The sequence below is a fragment of the Hyperolius riggenbachi genome, chromosome 7 (assembly GCF_040937935.1).
Source record: "Hyperolius riggenbachi isolate aHypRig1 chromosome 7, aHypRig1.pri, whole genome shotgun sequence".
Taxonomy (NCBI): domain Eukaryota; kingdom Metazoa; phylum Chordata; class Amphibia; order Anura; family Hyperoliidae; genus Hyperolius; species Hyperolius riggenbachi.
In genome coordinates, this window is record NC_090652.1 from 294,393,888 (window position 1) to 294,414,519 (window position 20,632).

Sequence of the window (20,632 nt, forward strand, 5' to 3'; positions counted from 1 at the left end):
CATGTGTCTTGTGTGTGTCTTGTGTGTATGTGTGTGTACAGTGTGTGTGTGTATGTGTTCGTGTTGTATGTGTGTATGTGTCTTGTGTGTGTTGTATGTGTGCATATGGATGTGTACATGTGAGTGTATGTGTCTTGTGGGCATGCATGCGTGTATCTATGTGTGTATGAGTTTCTATACAGTGTGCCTTATGTTTACAGAGAGTTGCATGCGGACATTGGGGTTGATTCACTAAACCGTGACAAACATCACAGCTGGTTTTGCGCGCATTTTTGCGATAGCGCGCGATAACTCCTGCAAACGTGAAAACGGCAGTGATATGAGTTATCACGGTATATATATATATATATATATATATATATCACGGTATATATATATATATATATATATATATATATAATATGCTTCATGTGTATAGTGTGTATTTATACTGTGTGCCACATGTGTATAGTGATGGTGTATAAAGTGTGCTGTATGTGTATATAATGTACCATATCTGTATAGAGTATGCATAGTGTGCTATATGTGTATAGTGAGTGTGTGTGTTTATACATTGTGTTGTCCGTGTATAGTGTGTGTGTGTGTGTGTGTGTGTATACAATGTACCTTATAGTATACCATTTATAGTGTGTGTATACAATGCATGTGTGCATACAGTGTGGTGTATGTGTATAGTGTATGTGAATACAGTGTCTCACATGTGTATAGTGAGTGTGTGCGTTTACACAATGTTTTGTTCGTGTATAGTGTGTGGGTTTATATATACAATGTACCATATATATACCATGTATAGTGTGTGTATACAGTATGCTGTATGTGTATAGTGTGTAATGTAGTGTAAATATAAATATATATGTGTGTTTGTGTACATGGTTTGCATTTTGTGTAAGTGTTTTTTTGTCACAGAATGATATTAGAAAGTGGGTGTTTATTCACTAAAGAACGATAATCTTTATGTGCTATATACCACTTAAAGGACAATTGAAGTGAGAGGTTTATGGAGGCTGCCATATTGATTTCCTTTTATACAATACCTGTTGACTGGCAGTCCTGCTGATCCTCTGTCTCTAATACTTTTAGCCATAGACCCTGAACAAGCATGCATCAGGTGTTTCTGATATTCATCTTGTCAGATCTGACAATAATATCAGAAACATTTGATATGCTGCATGCTTGTTTCTGGTGTGCTCAGACATTACTGCAGCCAAATAGATTAGCAGGGCTGCCAGGCAACTGGTATTGTTAAAAAGAAAATGAATATGGCAGCCTCCATATATTTCTCACTACAATTGTCCTTTAAGCTAAGTACATACAGTATATGCGAGAACTGTCGTCCATCAGGGACCTGGAAACAAGCAGGGAACAATGCTGCACAGACACATTCCTAGCCTTGCGGCTAGCGATGTGTTCTGTTGCTATGGAGAGGGGGGTCGATCAGTTGATGACGGAGCAGCTTCAATCATTTGGCGGGGTTGAAAAAAGTATTGTGACCCGTCGTGCTCGGGCATCAGGGGTCGTTAAGGATCTGACAGGACGGATCTTTAATGATGCCCGATACCCAAGCAGGATTGATCAGCGGCCGCTGTACACACATAACAATCATCGGATAAAACAGTCGTTATCGGTGGTTATTGCATGTGTGTACGCATCTTAGCACTGCAAGCTACTGAAGCAATGTAAGTGGTGCGTGTACGCAATTTGTGTAAGTCACTGTGTAAATTGGGTAATTGCCATTAATCTTACCGGGCACTATCTGCACATGGTAAAGAGGAACTGTAGTGAAATAGGCATTATTTCTCACAATGCAAAGAGGTTCACAGACAGTAAACTGTCAGGGTCATGACATCACACTGTGGGAGGGGCTTTACCACAATATCAGCCATACAGACCCAGGGCCGGTTCTAGACTTTTTGCTGCCTGAGGCAAACTTGTGAGGATGCGCCCCTCCCCTCCCATTTGGAATAATCGTACAGTTCCTGACAATTTGCACTGCACGTTATAGCTGCAGGGAGCCCCCAAAAAGCACCCTCAGTATAGGTAGGTATTCAGTTATAGATGCCCCCCAGTGCTGGTAGCCAGGTACAGTTGTCCCCAGTATAGGTTGGCCAGGCACTCTCTTCAATTCCTGTTTCTGCCTCGTGCTGCCCCCAGACCTCCGCTTCCTGAGGAAGTCGCCTCACTTGGCATCATGGGCAGACCGGGCCTGTACTGACTCCCCCTGATGATCTATTAGAGAAAAGGTAAAGATTTCTCATGGGAAAGGAGGTTATCAGCTACTGATTGGGATGAAGTTCAATCCTGGGTTACAGTGTCTCTTTAAAGGTGGCCACACAACATACCATTTTTTAAATATCTGTTCAATTTAAGAATTCCAATACATTTTTCTGACTGATTGTAACATTTCAAAAATATGACCAATGTACCACACACCTATGTACTAATTTTCCCCAATTATGATAAAAATGATTGGAAACTGTCAAAATTGCTAGGGTGTGTTTATTAATAAATTGACAATCTAACACAATCTCTAAAAAGATTGAAGAAAAAATACCTGGCATTCTGGATCGATAAAAATCGAAGAGAACTGGAAATCCGTTTTTCAGTCGAATGAAAAAAAAAACCGTTCGATTTTTTCGGGAGACACGATTGTTTTATCGAATTGCCGTAGAATCGGATCATTTTATTGTACCGTGTGTTGCCACCTTTAGATTAGCGTTGTTTATTGAAGTAACCCCTACCAGATTTACAAGAACACGATTTTCGGATGATTTTTCCCGATCATGTTGTTTCAGATGCTTCCCTCGCCCAGCGCTGCCGTCAGTAGCACAGTTTGTTTCTATCTCTGGAGAAACTCCTTGATTAGATGATGCTGAGATCAATTGCTATTAAACTGTACCTAAACCCTCCCTGCTTCATGGCCTTTGTTGGCAGACATATCTGATAGTCATAGATAAATCCTGCGGGCTTTGAAATGATGACACTATAAGGGAGGGTTGCTATTAAATTCCTTTAGCTCCAGAAAAAGAAACAACCTGTTCCCAACTCCTTTTTTCCCTTCTTATAAGCCTGTAACACTTCCTCCAGCAGCCTCTCTCTGCCATCTTCATATTTGTGTGCCTCTGTTATCTCCTCTTCTCCTCTCCCTGGAGCTGATAACCTCTGCCCAGAAGCCGCCACCTGCAGGGACCTCATTCCTCAGACATTCCCACAGCTCTCTCCTGCATCCTGCACCTCTCCTCTGCACCGCCAGGCAGCTCAGCTCAAGTCACTAAACACCATACTAACTCAGGCTTCAAGCTGGCTACATACAGAGGAAGGGCCAGTTCTAGACTTTTTTGCTGCCTGGGGCAAAATGTTGAGGACCACCCCCCCCCCCCCCACACACACATACACACAATTTGGAATGCTCACAAAGCACGTTATAGCTGCAGTGCAACCAAATATGGACGATGCCGCCTGATGCATGCAATTCAGCAATGGGCCTGCACAGAGGTATAGCTCCCAACTGTTCCTTTTTTCTGAGGGACAGTCACTCTTTGACTAAACCCCTCAGTCCCTCATTCTACTTCGTTGTCCCTCTTTCGCAACTCATGTACAGATCAATGTAAATATATGTACTTTTCTACTGAAAAATTTGTTTCTATCATTAAAATTGATACATTTCTTACCTTATTTTTAATGATTAAAATGCAACGTCTGGGCCCCTATGTGGTTTTGGACCTGGGCCCCCTTAAAGGACAACTGAAGTGAGAAGAATATGGAGTCTGTCATATTTATTTCCTTTTAAAAGGGACCCTGAGCAAGACCCAAAAAAGGCATAAGTAACTTACCTGGGGCTTTCTCCAGCTCCTTGTAGTCCGTGAGGTCCCTCAGTGTCCTCTGGGATCCCTCCTTTCTCCAGCTGGTGGCTCTGCTAGCCTGGTGACTTTGCGAGGAGTTGTGCGCAACCCATCCGCGCGCCCGTCACTGTGAGCGTTCTGCACATGTTCATTCTTTCAAGAACCGCACATGCCCAGAATGCTCATGGTGACAGTGAGTGAAACGGGTGTGCGGAGGGGCCACCCATGCGCAGTTGTGCACGACTCTTCGCGAAGTCATTGACGGCACAGACAGCAGAAGAACAGAGGGAGCCCGGAGGACGCCAAGGGACCTCACAGACTACGAGGGGCTGGAGGAAGCCCCAGGTAAGTTAATTTTGGCATTTTTGTGTCCTTCTAAGGGGCCCTTTAATCAATACCAGTTGCCTGTTTAACCCCCTAGCCGGTCCAATTCCTGTGGCAAGGGGGCAGCATAGCACTTTCTTTTTTATTGTTATTAAATCATGTAGCGAGCCCAGGGCTCGCTACATGATAGCCGCTGAGCAGCGGTATTCCCCCACCTACTCCGATCGCCTCCGGCGATCAGAGTAGGCAGGAAATCCCGTTCAGAACAGGATTTCCTGCTGGGCTTCCCTGGTCGCCATGGCGACGGGACGGGATGACGTCACCGACGTCATGGACGTCAGAGGGAATCCCGATCCCCCCCTTAACGCTGCCTGGCACTGATTGGCCAGGCTGCACAAGGGGTCTGGAGGGGGGGGGGCGCGGCGCGCCGGGTAGCGGTGAATCGGCGGCGAGCGGCAGCGATCAAGAAATGCACGCAGCTAGCAAAGTGCTAGCTGTGTGCAATAAACATTTTTTTTTTAAAATTGGCCCAGCGGGGCCTGAGAAATCCTCCTACGCAGGTTACCCCGAGCTGAGCTTGGGGTAACCGGCAAGGAGGTTAAAAGGAAATAAATTTGGCTGCAGAGGGGTCATTTTGGCTGCAGGAGAACCACACCAGAAACAAGCATGCAGCTACTCCAGTCAGACTTCAGTCAGAAACTCCTGGTCTGATGCATGCTTGTTCAGGGTCTATGGCTAAAAGGATTAGAGGCAGAGGATCAGCAGGGCTGCCGGGCAACTGGTATTGCTTCATAGGAAACACATATGGCAGCCTCCATATCCCTCTCATTAAGTGTATTAAAGGTAACCTTAACTGAACGGGGGGTAAAGAGTTTCACTTACCTGGGGCTATTACCAGCCCCCTGCAGCAGTCCTGTGCCCTCGGAGCCGCTCTGGAATCCTCCGGTCCCTGTTTTCGACGACTCACCAGTCGGCCGGCCGCCATGCAGATTATTGGACGCATTCCCTACTGCAATTAGCGCTGTTGCGGACTGCAACGCGTACAAAAATACGCGTTGCTGCAATCCACACACGTAGATATGCGGCAACGCCTATCTTTGTACGTGTTGCGGTCCACAACAGCGCTAATTGCAGTAGGGAATGCGTCCAATAATACGCATGGCGGCCGGCCGACTGGTGAGTCGTCAAAAACGAAACTAAGTGACAGCAGGGGACCGGAGGATTCCAGAGCGGCTCCGAGGGCACAGGACTGCTACAGGGGGCTGGTAATAGCCCCAGGTAAGTGAAACTCTTTACCCCCCGTTCAGTTAAAGTTCCCTTTAAGTAATAAAGATGCTAATCCTGAATTCAAAACTTTTTCTGCTGTTATGGTTTGGAGTTATCATATACCTTAGGAGCACTGGCCCTTGAATTGCCATTGCCAAACAGCTGAATGCTGGGGGATATTTGTATCTATAATATATTCCTCTTCCTTTATTTCCCCCTCCTTCTAATGACATAAGACATTGCACTTCCTAGTATAGACCTCAGTGGGAGTGTCTGAAGACTCTGGGAGGAGGACAGGTAACAAATACACAATTAGCAAGAGGAGAAAAAAAGAGTGAGGGAGGAAATGATGCCAGGATTAGCTTCATTCAAAGGTAACCAAGATGGAAACTCGAATAGAATAGGATTAGGAATCTCTGCTTTTCCTTTATAAAATACACAGGAATCATAACGTGGACAGTGCAACATATCTGTTATGCAAGTAGAACTAGTATTTATCTACTTATATATGTGTTTATTATTTCTAAGTTAGCATGGGTGTCGCTTGTTCTTTAAAGAAAATCTGTGTTTTTGGGGGAAAATTCACATACTTGGTAGAGGGAAGCCTCCTGAGGCTTCACCTGTTCTCCTCCACCAGGCTGTGGACCAGCACTGGAACCCCAAAGCTGAAGCCCGTGCTCCTGTACAAGCAAGACCATGACTGCACTGCACAGGATGGCTCGTGCCTGCCCAGTAGCATGGATCTATTGCTCCGCTCGGCTCCTCCATGCTAGTGCGCGGGGCAACCTGCCACCTATTTTCTCACGACAGATAAGCCCCTCCCCCACAATCATCAGATAAAAAGATATAGGGAAGAAGTGTGTGTGTGTGTGTGTGTGTGTAGGTGAGCGGGTTTGCAGTAAGCTTAATCGGGGTGGAGAGGGTAAGTATAGTTCTAGAAAACAAAGCTTGTGCAATTGTGCTTTAGCAGAATAAACTGTTCCAGTTGCCTAATTTTTTTAATGTGCACATACAACACAGCTATCCCACGGTTCCCATCAGAGTCCTTTATATGGAAGTGTTACAGAGGAACTCCATTGAAAATAATGTAATAAAAAAGTGGTTCATTTTTACAATAATTATGTATAAATGATTTAGTCAGTGTTTGCCCATTGTAGAAATATTTCCTCTCCCTGATTTACATTCTGACATTTATCACATGGTGACATTTTTAATGCTGGCAGGTGATGTCACTGGAAGGAGCTGATGCTTGCTTTTTTGGCAGTTGGAAACAGCTGTTATTTCCCACAATGCAAAGAGGCTCCGACAGTGTGATGTTAGAACCATGGTCCTGACATCACACTGTGGGAGGGGTTTCACCACAATATCAGCCATACGGAGCCCCCTGGTGATCCTTTTGAGAAAAGGAATATATTTCTCATGGGAAAGGGGGTATCAGCTACTGATTGGGATGGTGTTCAATTCTGGGTTACGTTTTCTCTTTAAAACTTGCTGCCAGTCTCTGGATTAGTCCAGCAAAAGCTCCTGCTCCATACAAATACTGTATATAGAGGAATACAGGTACATCTCAGGACAGCTGCATGTCTAAGCGGGCAGCTGCCATTTGCACAGATGTACCTGCAGTGGACAGGCATTGCGCTACTGCCAGGCTCTGTCTGGCAGATCTGAACAAACAGGTGACAAGCAGCCAACGCACCACTGTTGACCATGTGAAAAGTGAAAACACCCTTCAGGGTCAAAGTTTGGGGAACACAAACTCTGTGTTGGAATAATGCAATGCCTGGTTTGGATTTACTGATATTTAATTTATCTTTATAAGCACATGAAGTGAAATGGTACTTTTAAAACGCGACCTACCTTCTGAAATGTATCACAGGCAGCAATATCTTTAGTGCAGTACTAGCAGCAAGTGATCTCTGCATGTTTGCTTACTGAGAAACCTATGCACAGAGGGAGATACTTGGCAGTTGGAAATGGTTATTTCCAAAGTTCACAGACAGGAAACTGTCAGGACCATGGTTATGACATCACACCTGTGGGAGGGGTTTCACCACAATATCAGCCATACAGAGCACCCTGATGATCTATTAAATAAAAGGTAAAGATTTCTCGTGGGAGAGGGGGTATCAGCTACTGATTGGAATGATGTTCCTGGGTTAAAGTTCCTCTTTAATGGCCGGTTCAGACGGACCACTACCGGCGGCTTGTTTCCCTGAGCCAAATGCTTTCCTGCTACTGTGCAGAATAAGGATTTGGCAATGTTTCTTATCAATTCATTGTCACGTTTTGAGCCCCTAGGAAGCTATTTAACTGTGAACAGCGTCAATTCCAGAAGCTGCAAGCATCGGAAAATGTGATCAACTGCGGCGCTTGCATAATCGGCAATAATCAACAGCAATCCACATGAGATGAACGCTCCCATTCATCTCAATACGAAACACAGTAAACCCCAGCAGTGCGGGATGGAAGCAGTCAGTGTGAACTTACTACAGGCGATCCTCTATTTACTAATAGGTTCCGTTCTGGAAGTTTGTATGTTAAAGAGAAACTCCGACCAAGAATTGAACTTCATCCCAATCAGTAGCTGATACCCCCTTTCCCATGAGAAATCTATTCCTTTTCACAAACGGATCATCAGGGGGCGCTGTATAGCTGATATTGTGGTGAAACCCCTCCCACAGTGTGATGTCAGGACCAGTTTCCTGTCTGTGAACCTCATTGCATTGTGGGGCATAACAGCTATTTACAGCTGGGTCCAACTGCAAAAAAAAAAGCAAGCAGCATCTCCTTCCACTGACATCACCTGCCAGCAGTAAAAAATGTCACCATGTGATGTCAGAATGTAAATCAGGGTGAGGAAATAATTTGCAATGGGAAAACAGACTAAATCATCTATACATAATTATTGTAAAAATGAAGAACTTTTTTTATTACATTATTTTCACTGGAGTTCCTCTTTAAGTCCTGTGTTATACATGGGGAACGAGGATAAATGATTTCCTTTCCAGCAGCTCAGGATTTGGACATATGTTTTTTTGGTTGTTTTCAATGTTCTACTAAAAGTGCTTTAAACTACTTGTAACAGTTTATACAATACTGTAACATGCAACAACAAAAATATGTAATAAAAACAACAGAATTGTATATTTATGTACTGTATTTTTTGGACTATAAGACTCACTTTTTCTCCCCCAAAATAAGGGGAAAAAAGTCAGTGCGTCTTAGAGTCCAAATGCAGGGAGTTCCTGACTTGTGATCACCTGCCAATACGCACCTCCAACCTGCCGCAATGTGCAGAGGAGGACACAGGGGGGCACAAAGGGGAATAGAGGGGGACAAACGGAGGACACGGGGACACAAAGGGGCATAGAGGAGGACACAAGGGAGACAGAGAAGGACACAGAGAGACACAAGGGGGCATAAGGTACAAAGAGGGCACAATCCACAAGATGCCCCTTCACCATGGATGCACCAGGTTTAGTATGTATTATTTCCCCCTGGTTTCTGTCCTCTAAACCTAGGTGCGTCTTATGGTCAGGAGCGTATTATAGTCCGAAAAATACGGTACACGAAGACAACCTGTAGGCTGGTTTCACAGTGGGACGTTAAAGTCCCACGTTACAGCAGCCAGTAACGCAGCCTAACTCACAGCACTGTAAAATCAATGTGCTGTTCACAGTGCCCACGTTGTGTTACATTGTAACGCAGCATATTTAAACAAAGTGCTGCATGCTGTACGTTATACTGGGCTAAGCCACGTTAGACTGTTTGCACATGCTCAGTAATGTTGGAGGAGGAGGTCTCCCCTCCTCCTACATGGACAGCCACATGGCTAATTAATATTCACTGCACTGTGGTGACTCGTGGTGGAACTGTAGTGTTGTCCGGATCATGATTGAATCGTTCATTTCATCCGGATCTTTTTTGTGAGTCGAATCATCCGGATCACCACAATGAAAGATTCGGTTCACAGTGGATGTCTGTCTGGAAGAAACAGGAACATACACAATGTACAGTGCAGGGAAAGTCCTGTCTTGCTAGTCATTTCACTCCCAGTCTGCTTCCCTAGTAAAATGATTCAAATGATTCGGTTCAAAGATCCGAATCTTTTCAATGATCCAATTCAAATTATCCGAATCCTCTAAAAGATCCGGACTTCCTATCACTAACCTGGAGCGGCTGCTTTGAGAGCTGCATAACACAGCTCAATCTGACGTCCAACTTCAACACCACCATGCGTTGCGTTAGGGGCACGGTATGCGACCATAACGGCCCCTAAAACGCAACGCCTTAGTGTGTAAGTAGCCTTAATGTTGTTACTCGAGTCGCATGTAAGAACCTGTAATGTTGTTACTCGAGTCACATGTTGGGTATTAGTCTTTCTCTCCTTCATATGTACAGAACACCGATAATTCATCCTGCAGAAAGGTGAAAACTCCTGTTTCATCTGTACTCCAAACAGAGTACTGTTGCCAAGGTTTCAAAAAAGTGCTATTTGAGTTTATAGTGTATTCTAGAAATTCTCAGATGGCTCCGGATGAAGAAAAAATAAAAGTGTTAACCTTCCTAGCGTTAAGGACAAGCCTGATTTGTCCTAAAACAGCTGGAGTCAGTAAGGACGAGTCAGACTCGTCCAGTAATTGCTATTACACACGCGGGTCACTGGGATCCCTCGCCAGCACCTTGCGGCTTGGCAGCGATCTTCCTTCTTCATCCGCTTCCTGTCCCCCGGCGATCAAGTCCGCCGGGGTGTCCCTCTGATGACGATGCGCACGTCGCCTGGTGTCGGGCGCACGCAGCATCATAACATCAGGCAGCAAATTCAAATTTATTGTATTGGATTGAAAACATCCGTATTGGATCCAATATAAAAAATTCTAAGTGTTAAAAAAAACAAAAAACAAACTATGAGCACCACTACTGCTCATAGCAGCAAATAAAGTAGAAAGAAAAAATAAAAATTTAATAAAAAAAAAAAAAAAAAAGTGCTTTTTTTTGGTAAATATTGTATGCATGTTTGCGGACAGCTGGGCCGGATTTACCATAAGGCACTGTAGGCACGTGCCTACAGGCGCCTAATAATGGAAGGCCCTTCTCTACTGCCTTCCTCCCTCCTTCCCTGTGCAGAGACCTGAGCAGAGCGTAAATGATAGGTTACTCACCCAGCTCTCGGCATTCCACTGGTGGGGCACCACTAGCTTCTTAATACTGAGGGTACCTGTGGTTACCTAATGCAAAGGGACACCTGTAGCTGCCTATGACGGGCAAGGGAAGCAAGGGAGAAGTGCCATCTGGGCCAGCCAGCACACTTGCAGTGCGGTTCGGCGGAGGTTGTAGGTTCATGGAGGTTCACCCTCTGTTCCTATAGGGTCTTGTGATATAAATCCGGGCCTGGCTGACAGCATGTGAGACCGCAACTTGCAAGCAGTCTGCAAAACTGCTCACAATATAAAAAAATTGCACCGCTTTTGGTAGAAAAATTGCAGGGAAATGAAACGCCGGCAACATTAATAGCAGAAATAAAAAAATAAAAAAAATTGTGGGAGCAACAATCTAAGATTGTGGCAATCTGAGAACGAGATTTGAGATGGCCTCCTCCTGGAAGCGGATGCACTGGACGGAGCAGCAGTCCGGGACTCAGGTCCGTCTCCAGGATGCAGTTCCTATTTTGATTTCCCTTTTATCCTCCCCCTCCAGACGAGGACCCTGCCAAGCTCATCTTGCATTCTTCTGCAAACTTTTGAATGACAGCAGAAATTTTGGCCCAGAGGGCGAGGATGATGGAAGGGGAGAAGCATCTGGCTACCTCTGACATGATGTGTGCGGCTCATTATGAGAGCGGCTGCCATGCTCGCCTCCTGTCAGAGGCCAAATTACTGGAAGAGTGACTAAATAGTCAGTGTGTGCCGAGGGGGCTGACTCAGAGGCACACCTGTGCCGTGCCCCCCTGACCTGCCTGTATGTGGCACCGCGATCACAGAGGGCACCTGCGCTATACGTTATTACCGATCGTCTGCAGGGAAGCCTACAAGACCAGCATTGAAACCTCTTGTGTATAAAAAAAAAACAGCATAAGGGCTCTTGCACAGTACGGGCTTGATTCTGTAGAGCGTGATAACTGCTATCACAGCAGTTATCACGCGATCTGCCGCACGCAAAGGTTTTCACATGAACAGCGTTACTTCACGTGATAAGCGAAGGTTTGCGCGCGATCATGTGCGCTTATCACGTGAAGTAACGCTGTTCACGTGAAAACCTTCGCGCGTGGCAGATTGCGTAATTACTGCTGTGATAGCCGTTATCACACTTTACAGAATCAAGCCCTACATGTGATTCCGACTTTCGACGATATTTTACATACGTTGCGCTGCGTAATATGTTTGTGCTTTATAAATACAATAAATAAATAAATAAAATACGTTTCCGATTTTTAATTGATACTGCATGCTGCATTTTTTCAGCGTTTTTCTTCTTGTGTTGATAGCATCCAGGAAAAATCGGAATCAGGCCTGAGGCCACCAGCACACTGCACATCCGATTTGCGATTCTGATTTGCGATTCCGATTTTCCCGGGATGCTATCAAAATAAGAAAAACGCAGAAAAAAAATGCAGCATGCAGTACTGATTAAAAATTGCAAATCGGAATCGCTTGTAAAATCGTGTCAAAATCGCAAATCAGAATCGCATGTAGTGTGCAAGAGGCCTTTTTTCAATTTGCGATTTCAATTTTCCCTGGATGCGATCAACACAAGAAGAAAAAAACGCAGCAATTGGAATAGATTAAAAATGGGAATCGCATGTAAAATCGGGTCAAAATCACAAATCGGAATCGCATGCAGTGTGCAAGAGGCCTAATGGCCTTTTTCCACTACCCTGTGATTTCTGATCACAAAACGCAAGGTACATTAAACGGCAGCAGCAATTTCCATTCGTGCGATCCGATTGTGATGTGATTTTGGTCCAAGTGCAATTGTCGTCCTGCTGCGTTTTGGATGCGATTGAGCTCTACTATACCAAGTATAGTAGCTCAATCGTAATCGCATGGTGGAAATTGAAACGCAATTGCGATCGCGATCACATTTCATAGTGGAAAAGAGCCCCAGGGGCCCTTTTCCACTAACTTGCGTTTTGCGATCTGATTTCGATTGCTAACAGATTGCAAAATGCAGGGTACAGTAACACTAATGGAAACAGCAGCGGCTATTTCCATTAGTGCAATCGGATTGCGTTGCGATAGTTATGAACGCAATTGTCATCTTGCCGTGTTTTGGATGTGATTGAGCTCTCTATAATGAGCATAATAGCTCACTCGCAATCACATTAGCGGAAATAAGCTTGAAAAGCGATCGCAAAGAAAAACGCAGCATGGAGGACCGAATTGCTTGTAAAATTGTAGCAAAATTGCAAACCGGAATCACATAAAGTGGCCTTAGGCCCCCTGCAAATCCAATTTGCGATTCCAATTTTCACTGGATGCTAGCAACACAAGAAGAAAAGCAGTATTTAGGACTTTTTATAATTGCATCAAAATCAGGCTGTTTTCCACTAGGAAGCAACTGCAATAGTGCTGCATTGTGACCGCACGACCCACAATTTTGACTACCTGTGATAGCGGAGTATAACCGCCAAGAACAGAGCATGATTGCGTTGAGAAATGCACAGCCCGACAATTGAGTGCGGGAAAAAAGCGATGCGCATTAGTGGGAATTGAGTGATTTACATGTATTCTGCGATCGGAAAAATGTCTGCAATATGCTTTTCTTAGCGGATCTCAGCCAGTGGAAAAGGACTTCAAGGGATTTTGGGGCGATATTACATGCGATTTCAATTTTGGATATGATTAAAAAGTGTCCTACATGCTGCGTTTTTCTGCATTTTTTTCTTGTGTTGCTAGCATCCAGTGAAAACCAGAATTGCAATTTGAAGTGTAAAAGAAGTCTAAAAAAAGTCCTGCATGCTGCGATTTTCTTCTTATGTTGCTAGCATCCAGTGAAAATCAGAATTGCAAATCGGATTTGCAGTGTTCAAAGTACATGCCAATGCATTTTATATTCACTCACTGGGCATGGCATATAGGCCCAGGAATACAGGAGGGGCTACTGCATATGGAACACAGAGTCAGATTCTACTTTATTTTTATTCTCTTAGACCTCTCTTCCACTTTTGACACAGTGGACCACCCCCTACTTCTCCAAATCCTCTCCTGGCTTTCCTCCTACCTCTCAGATTGGACTTTCAGAGTAGCCTACTCCGGCACCACCTCCTCTCCATGTCCCCTCACTGTTGGAGTTCCCCAAGGCTCAGTCCTCGGACCTCTCCTTTTCTCTATCTGCACATATGGTCTCGGTCAGCTCATCAGCACCTTTGGTTTCCAATATCACCTATATACGCTGACGATACCCAGATCTACATTTTAGCTCCTGACTTAGGACACCTTAACTTGCTTAGCTTGTGTCCTCCCGTTTTCTAAAACTCAATATGGACAAGACTGAAATAGTAGTCTTCCCACCTCACAACTCAATGCCCCTGCCAGACATCACTGTTTCTGTTGATGGTACTTCCATAACACCTGTCCCCCAGGCTCGCTGTCTAGGTGTCATTTTAGAGGCAAGTCTTTTCTTCAAACCACACATTGACAAACTATCCTTCTCTTGTTGCCTCCACCTAAAAAACATCTCCCGCATCCGCCCTTTTCTAACACAGGACACTACCAAACTCCTGGTGCATGCCACGATTATTTCCTGACTAGACTGCCGCAACTCGCTACTCTTCGGTCTCCCTGCCAACCGTTTAGCCCCGCTACAGTCTATCATGAATTCTGCTGCACCACTCCTCCACCTCTCCTCCTGCTTCTCCAGCCCAATGCCCCTCTGTCAATACCTCCACTGCCTCTCAGTTACACAAAGGATACAATTTAAAATCCTTAAGGTGGCCATACACTGGTCGATTTGCCATCAGATCCGACCAACAGACAGATCCCTATCTGATCGAATCTGATCAGAGAGGGATCGTATGGCTACCTCTACTGCAAACAGATTGTGAACCGATTTCAGCCTGAAACCGTTCACAATCTGTTGTGGTGGTGGTGGTGCTGCCGCCGCTCCCCCCGCCCGCATACATTACCTGCTCCGCCGGCGCGACTCCCGGGTCTCCGCTCTTCATTCTCCGCTCTGGTCTGGTCTCCGGCATGCTTCCCTTCTTCCTGTCTGGGGGAACTTTAAACAGTAGGGCGCCCTCTACTGTTTAAACTTCCTGCCGGGACAGGAAGAAGGGAAACATGCCGAAGACCAGACCAGACCAGAGCGGAGAAGAAGAGCGGAGACCCGGGAGTCGCGCCGGTGGAGCAGGTAATGTATTGCAGCTCTATTGCGTCGGTCGTCGGGCACTCGAACGCCGCTAGTGATGCACTCTTTACCCGCAGGCGATCGACGGTTATTTTCCGCACGGCGCGATCGACGGGATCGGACGGAATGGATCGAAATTCGGCGTGTAGCGCGAACGATTGGCAGCAGATTCGATCCAAGTGATCGAATCTGCTGTCGAAACGGCGGCAAACCGGGCCAGTGTATGGCCAGCTTTACTCTCGCCTACAAAGCTCTCCACAACATAGCTCCATCCTATCCTAATCAACTTATTTCCAGATACCATCCTACACGCAATCTCCGCTCTCCTAATGATAGCCTTCTGTCTTCTTCCCTGATCACCTCTTCCCACACTCGCTTACAAGACTTCACTTGATCCTCTCCCCTCCTCTGGGACACTCTCCCTCAACACATCCGCCACTCATCCACACTTACTATTTTTAGGCGCAATCTGAAACTCACCTCTTCAGGCAAGCATACTCTCCTACCTAGGACACTGCCCATTGACCACCATTTCTACCATCTCATACACAGCTTCCCTTTACCTACTGTCCTATACCTTAAAGAGACACTGTAACATAAAGAAGTTCCCCTGGGGGTACTCGGGAGGGGGAATACCCAATCTCAGTCGGGTCCGCTCTACTACGCAGGCGCCGGAGACTTGCGCCTGTGCAGTAGAGCAGACCCAATGGCGATCAGGTATTTCGGAGCCGAGAGCCGCCACAGCGCCTGCGCAGGAGCCAGGAAGGTAAATATTTACATCGCCGCTGTTCAGAGGGCTGCAGCGAGACCCCCGAGGGACGGAGGACAGTGTGGGAAGCCTCATTGGGACCCTGAGGCTTCCCCCTCCCGAGGCGAGTACCCCCTGATGTTACAGGTTTTCTTTAAATGTTTACACTGTAAGGCCTTTTGGCCAGGGCTGTCTTCCCCTTTTGTCTCACAATGCTGTGTAATGGGTGTACATACCTCTCTCCCCTTGTAAAATATGTAGTTAATCTGTTCACTGCATTAGCTGTTATACCCTCTTGTCTTGTATCAACTGTTGTATTGTATACTTTGTATTGTTGTACCTTGTATGCTATCTATCTTATGTCTCTCTATGTCTTCTTCCTGAGCTACATGTATTGTGCCAAAAACAATTCCGGGCGCGACCCAGTCACACTTGGCGAAATAAACGATTCTGATTCTGATTCTATTGTACAGTGCCACGGAAGATGTTGGCGCTATATAAACAATAATAATAATAATAATAATTTATAAGTTAATTGGCTTCCCCCTACACAAATTGGCCTTAGACTACGATACACTACACGATACATACATAGACATGTGACTATGGTAGGGACTAGATTGTGAGCCCCCTCTGAGAGACATCAACAAGACAATATATACTTTGTACAGCACTGCGTAATATATTGGCGCTATATAAATACTTAAAATAATTAAATATGAAAAATCATCCTATTTTCAATTAGGGTTCTTATTTTATACACCCAGTTTATCGCAGAACAGAGCCTGACTGATGCAATGGAAAAAGGATTACAGGGGCCGATAGCAGACGAACTGAGCCACCCGGGAGGCATGGAGGAAACTCAGGTAAGTATCAATTGTTTTACCTCCCTTGTCTCAGGTTCTCTTTAAGGTTCACTTAAAGGGAACCTGACATTGGAGGCAGACATATTTATTTCCTTTTAAGCAATTCCAGTTGCCTGGCATCCCTGCTGATCATCTGCCTCTAATGCTTTTAGCCATAGACCCTGAACAAGCATGCAGCAGATCAGGTGTTTCTGACTGAATTCTGACTGGATTAGCTGTATGCTTGTTTCAGGTGTGTGATTCAGATACATTAATGCCTGGCACACATCATACAATTTCCCATCAGATAGAGGGGTCGAATCGATCATTTCCAACAGGTCCGATCTGATTTCCAATCATCTTCCAGATCGATTTTCCCATCACTTCTATACAAAATGATCAGAAATCAGATCAGACCCATTGGAAATAATCGATTTGACCAGTCTATCTGTCGGGAAATTGCATGGTGTGAACCGGCATAATATTTTTCCAAGCTGTGTCTTCATGGTCCCCCTTCCACCTAAAAAAGGCCTCTTCCCCACAAGAAACAGATTAAAAAGGAATGGGAATTTGATGGGGCTTGCACCAAAACTTTGCAGAGACAAGACAGCAGATATGTGTGTTCAGTGCTGACAGTATACAGGAGAGAAGACAGCATGACTCATCAGAAGGAGGAAGTCAGCAGACAGGATGGCCAAAGCGGAAGAACCCACCACGCTACGCGTCCAATTCCAGCACAAGTTTCAGATGGATAAGGAAGTGGAAAACTTCTGTTTTTAAAGAAAGAGCAGCATTACTTTTAGTAGTCTCCTTCAGAATATAGTTCTGGATTGACGGGTTTGGAACCACTGCAGGGAGCCTGTAAGTAGTGTTGTGTTACCCTGCAAACATGTCTGTCTGGCGTGCACGCCCCCTCTCCCGCCGCAAGCACAGTAGGCGGCAGTTTTAATATGTGCAACTATATTACAACTATTCAGTTAATAAAGACAAGTTTTTAGCAGAATGAAACTGCGAATTATGTGATGCATCAGTATGTATAAAAAGTGCTATCAATTGTCACAGGTTCTAAAGCAAAAAACGAAAAAAACCTTACGATATAATGAATTGTATGTGTAGTATAGATAAGGAATAGAAAATTAGCAGCAAACAAAAAAAAGTCACATTTTTATTTTCAGTAATGTGGATTTCATGTAAATCGTATATTAATTAACGCAGTTTAATGGATCAAATAAACTTAGCAACTACTACATTTGATTTTCATAATGTTTGCATCAACTCAGCAATATAAGCATCTCAATGCCCAATGATTATGTATTTCTTTATTATAATAAAGCTGCCCACTAACGGCACAATTTTCATTGAAGAATCAGCTAGAAGTGATCGGATTGGCAGAAAAAAAATAAACCTCAATGTTAAAAATAGACACGGCGATGTTCAACGACAATGTAGTTGATTGGAAAAAATGTTTTTATAACCGTTTGTGATGTATGGGAAGTACAGATCGTTCATTGATGGTGAAATCATTGATGTATTAAATAATTGTATTTCCGATCGCATTTATCTGATCACTAGGTCAATTCTTTGCTGAATATTAATTCACGGAAATGCATAGTCATATTAACCTCCTTAGCGGTAACCCCGTGCTGGACACGGGGTAAGCCGCTCAGGAGGATTTCTCAGGCCCCGCTGGGCCGATCTGCATAATTTTTTTTTTATACACGCAGCTAGCACTTTTCTAGCTGCAGGTTACTTACGATCGCCGCCGCCCCGCGCCGATACGCCGCTACCCGCCGCCTCAGAGGGTGCCCCCCCCCCCGAGACCCGTGCGCTGCCTGGACTCCCTCTGACGTCCCGGCGACGATGACATCATCGCGTGCGTCGCCATGGCGACGGGTGAAGCCCTCATGGAAATGCCATTCAGAACGGGATTTCCGGATGGGCATACGCGTCGGCGGCGATCGGCGCGTACTGGGGGACGCCGCAGGGAGGGGGGAAGCATGTAGCTAGCGCTAGGCTAGCTACATGCTAAAAAAAAAAAGTGAAAAAAACCCTCCCGCGGCCGCGCATCCGCATTTATCATACCGCCAGGGAGGTTAAGGTAAAGCACGGTCAAGTCAAAGTACATTTAAAGGACAATGAACAGGAAATTTGTTACATTTAAAATGCATATCTACTAGTTGTACATTTGTCCCAGAGTAAAATGTACTATACATTTTTTTTCCTATTTTCTATCACAATAGATAGAAAAATCTGACAGGTTTAGGACTAGTCCATCTCCTCATGGAAGGTTTTCAGTATTTTCTTTATTCTTTACAAAAACACTCTGTTGAAAGGACTGTTAACTTACAGTGATGCTGGAAAGCTATTCTCCTCCTGGACAGACTATTCTGGCAGGTAGTATATGCCACTGCCATCCAGGGAGTGCTTTGAAATAAAGGAACTTCTGAGAATCACCCCTGAGAAGATGGATTAGTCTAAAATCTGTCACATTTCTACTACGTACTGTAAGTGACAGGAACATAGGAATAAAGTGATTTATAATGCATTTTATTCTGGAACAATTGTTCAATTAACCACTTCAGCCTTCAGCCGTTTTTCACCTTATGCATCCGAGCAAATTTCACCTCCCATTCATTCGGCAATAACTTTATCACTACTTATCACAATGAATTGATCTATATCTTATTTTTTTCCGCCACCAATTATGCTTTCTTTGGGTGGAACATTTTGCTAAGAATATTTTTTTTCTAAATGCATTGTAACGGGAATATTAAGAAAAAAAATTGAAAAAATGTATTATTTCTCAGTTTTCGGCCATTATAGCTTTAAAATAATACATGCTACCATAATTAAAACCTACATATTTTATTTGCCCATTTGTCTTGTACACCATTTAAATGTCCCTATCACAATGTATGGCGCCAATATTTTATTTGGGAATAAAGGTGCATTTTTTCAGTTTTGTGTCCATTACTATTTACAAGCTTATAATGTAAAAAATATTAGTAATATACTCTCTTGACATGCATACTAAAAAAAGTTCAGACCCTTAGATAACTATTTATGTATTTTGTTTTTTTTTTAAATTGTAATTTATTTATTTTTTTTAGTTCAAAATTTTATTTCTGTATTTTTTGGGCGTGGGAGGTAAACAGTTCATTTTAAATGTAATTTATTGTGTTTGTGTGGAAAAAAAAATATGTATGTAGATGTAGTTTTACTATTTGGCCACAAGATGGCCTCAGTCTTTTTTAATTCCATCCTGTAAGCCTCACTTACAGGAAGTATAGGGAGGATGTGATTTTTTTTTTGTTCAGAAAGACCGCGGCTTCTCATAGAAGCTGTCGGTCTTTCTAATAGGGACTGAGATCATTGAATGGGAACTGCGTTCCCATTCAATAATCTCCGGGCTTACGGACTGCGGCACGGGACCGCGCGGCAGCAGCCTTTTGGCCGTGACAGCAATGTCCAAAAGGCTAAAATGGTTATTACACATGTATTTTATATTTTACCCATTTTATGATAGTGGACCTTCCATTTTGGGCAATGCATAGTTTGTTTAGGCAAGACACCAATAATCTGGGGTAATGAAGAATAGTTGGCAGTAGCACACAGCTCATTTAGGGTTAATCTGTGACACGTCAATCGGTCTCATAGGTTTGTCAGGAAGATTTAAATGACGGATCTTTCTCCCGATGCTGTACACATGCAAATAATCAGTTCATTCAAAACACCCGAGAAATGCTTTTGTAGTCTACTTACCTCCCTCTTTTTCACGCAAGCCCTGTACACACGGGAGTTAAATATCTGGCGATCTTATACACACCTTTTTTAATGAACGATTGTCCGCAGATCATATCCACCAGGATGGATTAGAAAGATTGAGATGCTTTGGAAGTGGTTTACAAAAGTTTTTTTTAACATTTTTGGCAAATCGATCGTTGAGCGTTTTTTTTTTCCCAAAGCCTTATCTGATGTGTGTGTACGTGGCTTAACGCACAATGATTTAGAGTGATGCATAATTAATTTAGGCTAATGCACAATTATATGCGGTCCCATACAGCACGCTTGATTTACTATAAAGCAATTCACAATTCACTTAAACTAGTACTTTTGTGGAATGTAGAGCAATTTAGGGAGGTGCACACATATAATGTGCACATAACTTTGGCAAGTGACAACTAATTGGGAGTAGTGCACATTTAGGGTACTGCACAGTAGTTTGGGAAATGCATGATTAATTTAGGGGCATTCACAAAAACTAA

General features: G+C 44.1%; 2 protein-coding genes across 2 annotated transcripts in view; one reads left to right on the top strand and one right to left on the bottom strand.

Moving 5' to 3' along the window:
• Window positions 1-20,632, bottom strand: part of LOC137525132 (sterol 26-hydroxylase, mitochondrial-like) — a 225,375-nt gene that overhangs the window by 190,054 nt on the left and 14,689 nt on the right. The window lies entirely within an intron of this gene.
• The window catches only part of WNT6 (Wnt family member 6), a 155,169-nt gene continuing 150,861 nt past the window's right edge, over window positions 16,325-20,632 (top strand). The window contains exon 1 of the mRNA XM_068245987.1: window positions 16,325-16,388. The gene's annotated coding sequence lies outside the window, so the exon portion shown is untranslated. The remainder of the gene's footprint in view (window positions 16,389-20,632) is intronic.